Genomic DNA, 6,299 nt, shown 5'->3' with positions numbered 1-6,299 from the left:
CCCTGCTGACCATCAGAGTCCCCCCGGGTGGGCCGCACGGGGTTGCTGAGCAGGGAGGAGCGTGGGACCCAGGAGGCCGGGCAGTACCGAGCAGAAACCCAGCGGAGAGCCAGCCTCCTGCGGTGAATCGCAGGTTCCCTGCCGGACCTGACCGGCTTCTGATGGCCCAGGAGGAAAAGCACTTCCTGCCCTCGACTCATTAAAAAGGTCTACATCAAACCAAGTTTCAAAAACAGCGTCCCCGGCTTTTCCAGGGCCGGCGAAGCCTGCGGTGGCGGGAAGTCGCCCTGGAGACCGGCTTGTCTCCGAACCGCCCTGTTGTGCCCTGGCTGGGTGGGGCCTGCGGATGGTCTCTCCCAGAAGCTCCTCGGCCCAGGTCGCCAGCCTCCTCTGGGACAGTCTCCTGCCAGGACACCCGGCGGGAGGAAGCAGGCCCGGGGATGCAAGTCAGGGCTCCCCCCGGGGGTGAGTGGCAATGTGTTCACGGGCCAGACCCAGGGGCAGGGCTGTCCTCTTCCTGGACCCCACAGTCACAGCCCATGGTGGACTTGAGGTGGACCTGACTGGAAAGTGCTAGAATGGGAGTCCAGGGCAGAAGTTCCCAGGAAAAGCAGGGTAACGTTTGGAAAATGGGCAGGTCCTTCACGCAGCCATGGTTGCCAGCCTGGTCTCCAAATCCTCACTCTGGGACCATGCCTGCCACAGCGGAGGGAGTGTTGGTTTTTTAAGATGTAATTTGATTAATTAAATTTAATCATCTTAAATGTAATCCAAGTGTCTATCAACAGATGAACGGATAAACAAAAGGTGCATATCTAATGCCATTATTCAGCAATAAAAAGGAGTGAGGTAGTGACACACGCTTCAAAGTGAACAACCTTGGGAACGTTATGCCTGGTGAAAGAGGCCAGTCGCAAAGGACCACATATTATGTGATATCCTCTATATATGAAATGTCCAGAACAGTCAAATCTATAGCAACAGAACACACATTAGTGGTTGCTTAAGGTACGGGGGAATGACAGAGGGGTGCAGGATTTCTGTTGAGAGCAATGAAACTTCTGAAATTGTGATACTAGTTGCACAACTCTCCTTATACTAAACACCTTTGAATTTTTATTTTAAATGGGTGAATTTTACAACATGTGAATTGTATTTCAATAACGTTGTTAAACGTTATCTTATAGCCATACAGTAGAATACTATGCAGTTGTGAAAAAGACTGGGGAAGCTACTTGTGCATTGCTGTATAATAATCTCCAAGGTGGATTGTGAAGTGAACAAGAAGAGCAGAGAGTGATGTTGCCATGAATGCAAAAATAGGAGAAAAGCCTGTATATCTGAGTTTGCTCGTGTAGGCATTGAAAGCCATGGAAAGCAAGCCCGAGAAATTAAGATCGGTGTTACCTGGGGGAGGAGAGGACCAGACAGCAGAGGCAAGAGAGAGTTCTCACTGTGTATTCTTTATGCTCCAAAGAATTTTAAATGTGCTTATGCATGCAAGCAGGTGTGTGTGTGTGTGTGTGTGTGTGTGTGTCCTATTCAATAGCAAATACACCCATTAGCCAGAGGTGGACTTTTCTTTAGCCTCCTGCGGTCTCCTCCTCTGGAATGCACTGTGGCATTCCTGCTTTGCCATGTGGACAGGGACTTCTGGCACTGCCCAGGAGAGGTGGAAGGGGCAGAGCCCTGTGGCACCGGGTGATACAGGGAAGATGGCAGTGAGCAGGACTGGGGGTCAGGCTGTGCCCTTGCTGTGTGACCCTGGCCAAGCCCCTTGCCCCTGCGAGTCACCGTTTCAGAGTGGAGCTTCAGCAGGATTCCATCTCCTTCCTGAGGAAGGCCCGGGGCTGTCTGCTGGACAAGGCCCCTTCCTGAGCAGGTGTCCGAACCCATGGGGGCGGGGTAAGGAGGTGCCCCAGGACACTGGTGTCAAGAGATGGAGCTGGAGAGTGAGTCATTTCTGAGTTTTGGTTTTTCAGCTCAGGAGGGTATTTTCGTGGGATGTGGGGAATGGTGCGTTCCAGGAAAATGGAGGACACACTGGGAAAGATGGCCTTTGCGAAGCAACCGCTACACAGCAGAGTTCACCTAGCCCCGTTGTAGAGGACTACTAACATGGAGGAGTTCTGTGTCAGGCGCTCTCCTGTGTCGAATTTCCACCTTCTAGAATCCTGTGAAGCAGGAGTGTTATTTAAATACTGTTTAAAGAGGGGACATGCAGGCCCAGGCAAGGGACTGGCCTAGTGTCACATACCTCATGGATTCCAGAGGTGGGTTTTCTGATACCAAAGTCCTTCTCCTTCCACATCCTGAATAGCACCTTCAAGACAGATCCAGAGCTTTGCATTGTGGCCCTGCCAGCTGAATCGTGAACCTTCCCTGAAGGGCCATGTAGCTATGGGTCTTGGAGATGGGGAACCGGTCCTCATCCCCCCACCATGGAAGATTAAACAGCTGAGGAACCCTGAGACAAGTGCAGAAAGCAAGTTTTACTTAAGAAAGGCACAGAGACAGACTTCTCCGGAGAAAGTGGGGCCCAGAGCTGGGTTCCACAGGAATGATGGGTCTTGCTCCTTTATGTCCCCCGGCTTCTCTTTCTTCTCCGTGTATGTGCCTAAGGACAGGAAGGAGGGGCACTGGGTAATCCCCTGTGTTGGGAGGTTAGCTGTTCGCAAGCCATGGTGACCAGCCTCATCCTCTCCACCCCCATCGTCCGTTACCTACACTGACTGCCAGGCCTTCTGCTCCTGCCTCAGTTTGCTAGGCATGTGACCAGGCAGGGCTGCAGGCAGATGGCTTTCTGGCAAAGGAAGCACATGGGGGGTTGTGGGGAGTCAGTGCAGGGGGCTCATTCTATAGACTCATTCTCTGCACCTCCTGTGCCCACCACCCCCAGGGATACCCAGGACCTTAAAGCTCTCCCTGTGGGCCAAAGGAGCCCACCATGTTAAAAGTCAGCCTTGGGGTGAGGGCGGTGGAACTCGGCGCTGGCTAAGTTCCCACGGGGCCTGCTCGACTCGGGAAGAGCTCCGGGGCTGCACCCCTGGGCGGGGTGCAATTTCCGAGCCCTTTGATGCTTCAGCTTAAACCTCTTCCTACTGTTTGTTCAACATGCAGCCTCCACCAACCAGCGGTGGAAAAAAAGCGTAAGGTTCAGAAGGGAAATGCAGATGCATTTTTAAATGGGATTCTATATTCAGTCATGGCCACATGGTACCATCTAATGGAGGGGGATCCTGTCCCTGGGTGGGGGTGGGGATTCAAGATCATGGTCACCCGCAGGGGCGGGGCAGCTGCCTGGGAGCAACTCTTTGTCCTTCACCAATGCTTACATAACAGTGAGTGCTTACATAACTCCCAGGAGGGCCAAGAGTTTTCTTCTGATGGGTGTACGCCTCCCTAGGCCTCTGCCGTGTAGACAAACACGGACCTAAACACAATCAAGCAAAGCCACTCACCCAGGGAATACTTGTCTGAGCTGCTGTTCTGGGAGAGAGGATTCCAGCATCCCTTGTACTTTTGACAATAGAGACCTAATTCTCCCAGAGGGCCTGGGCTTTTTATTTTTATTTTTTTCTGTCTATTTGAGATCCAGTGAGCTCACAAAATGCCTCACTGGGAGTGACAGTGAGTGTTGACTTGACTTCCCCCAAAAAGGTACAAGGGATTGAACTCAGAGGCACTCAGCCACCAAGCCACATGCCCAGCCCTGCTTTGTATTTTATTTAGAGACAGGGCCTCACTGAGGTGCTTAGTGCCTCGCTCTTGCTGAGGCTGGTTTTGAACTTGTGATCATCACATCTGGCTGCTCCAAAAATTCTTAAAAAGAAAGGAAACAAATGCTTTTGAATTTTGGGGTGTTGGAACTGGCATTTATTACTTTTTTTAGAAAGTCAACCAGTAAATCCTCATGTCCACCCTTGACATTGTTTCTCAGGAGAATGTCGTGGAGAGGCAGAGCCTCCTGGCCAGCTCCAGTGCCTCCAGTGCAAAAGGACATTTGAAACAGACAGTGAAGGAGGCTGTGGATCGCCCCTGGGATGCCTCCCCTCCCTCCTCCTCCAGAAAAAGGACTCCTGAAGGTTCCAGATGTTCATGCCTCCACAGTGGTACAACCTTCCAGAGGACATTTTAAAACATGCTCTGCAGATTCCTAAGATCTTTAGCTGACACGGTGTTGACTTTGGCCTAGCCTTTTAACTTCGTCGTTCTCTTCTACGGCCTTCAGGGGCCTTTATGTCACTACTTGTCACTCGTAAGGTGGACAGGAAGACCCAGGGTCTTTAGAACTGGAAGGGCCCTAGCAGCCTGGCTTTCTCCCTGACGCTGTGGGACTCTGGTCAAGTCACTTCAGTCCTCTATCCTCAGCTATATAAAAAGGCCACCAAACTATAACATGATTCCACAAAGCCAATGGGGCATTTCTTCTCCTAATCAATGAGTCCCACTGCCACCTGCCTGGCTGGCGGGATCTCCTGTACTTTCCTCCCTCTAAGGCCTGGTTGGCCAGGGCTCCCGGGGCTTGGTGAAGGGTGGGTAGGGTGGCCCGTCTGACCTCCCGCCCCGGCCAGGGACAGGCGTGGAGCAACCCTCTGCTGCCGTGGCTCCCGGCGTCTGCCCTGGCCTCTGCTGAACGCTGGACTCGCACCGTTGGCCCAGATGCTGAGCAGGTCTCCGCCTTCAGCGCTGCCCCCAGGGAAGCTCCGCTCTAGGTGCTCGCCTGCAGCAAGCACACCCGCAAAACTCTCTGGAACAGGACAGCTCTGCTTTCCCTACTCAGCTCTGGTGAGGGGGAAGAGAGCAGCCTTGAAGCAAGGAAGGGGCACCAGGCCGCCCCACTCCCAGCTGCCGACCTTGACCAAAAGTCCAGTTCAGACTTTGGCTGTGACCCGAGACAGCATGTTAAGACCGTTTCCAGTTCCCAGCCTAAGACCATAGGGGCCTGGAGAGATCACACCACACAGTGGGAAGGGCCCAGACAACAGGGCTAAGGAACTGTGAGAGCAAAGATAAAGCTACGTTATTATCAAACCCACGGGGCTTGTCTGTAAGGATGTGGTCACACTGGAGACACCCTGGCAGGCTGAGCCCCAATTCAAGTGTGAGCCAAAAGCGAGCGTTTATTGGCTCCTGTAAGCAAGAAGGAGAAGGGGCGCTGTGGATCCAAGGTGCGGGTCTAGGAGGGCCCTGGGGCTCTCCTCCATCTCAGCACTGATTTCCACCTTGTGGTGCCCAGATTCACACCTCAACAGTCCCACCGCCAGCAGAGAGGGTACTTTGTTGTTCGTCCAGCCAGGAAAATCCCAGGGTGTGGCTCTGATGGGCCTGAGTCAGGAGACCACTGCAGTGACCATGTAGAATCGGGATGCTGGTCAGTGACGGAGCCTGCTCCATCTGTAGCACATGCTCAGAAAAAGACAAAAGCTAACCTGTCCTAAGCCACCGGCTGCACCATGGAGCACGGATTGCAAAGAGACAGAAATGAGGCCACTGCAGGCAGCAGCCAGGAAGGGGTTGATGGTGTCTGAAGGATGCAGGAGAGCGAGTCTGGAGACACGATGATGGATTCAAGAGCTTTAGAAGATGGAATGCAGCGCTGGATTAGTTGGCGGGGTGGGTTGAATGGCATGTCCCTAAGAGATATGTCCACTTGAGACCAGAGAATGTGACCTTACTTGGAATAAGCGCTCTTGCATAAGTAAGGTAAGGATCCTGGAATGGCAGCAGCATGAATGAGAGCAGACCCTAAATCCAGTGATAAGTATCCTCATCAGAGACAGAAAAGGAGGACACACCTGGGGAAGGAGACCCGGCCAAGACGAAGGCAGACTGGAGTGATGGGGACACAAACCAAGGAATCCTGAAGCCACCTGAAGTTTTAAGAGGAAAATTCCTGCAGAATAAGTGTGGCCATGCTGGCATATGAACGTGGACCCCAGGATCACAGAATGAATTTCTGATGGTTTAAGCCAACAACCGTGTACTAATTTGTTATAGCAGCCCTTAAGCACTAATACTTTTGGATATAAAGATAAGCTGTACATGTATCATAAGGAGAGTCATCCTGAATAAAATCAGAATTATTTTGGTTCATTTATTCAAATATTCATTAACAATTATTTATTAAGCACCTACTATGTGCCCATAAGACATTGTTATAGGTAAGTGCTGGGAATACAGAGGAGAGGAAGGTAGAGTCTCTCCTTCAGGGAGCTTCTCTCTAGTGGGAGAGAGAAAAAAAGAAAACAAGCAAGGAAACAAACAGAAGTTAATAAAAAAAAAGTGGGCTTAACCCA

This window comes from Sciurus vulgaris, assembly GCF_902686455.1.
Source record: "Sciurus vulgaris genome assembly, chromosome: 10".
Lineage (NCBI taxonomy): Eukaryota > Metazoa > Chordata > Mammalia > Rodentia > Sciuridae > Sciurus > Sciurus vulgaris.
This window is presented reverse-complemented; position numbering follows the sequence as displayed.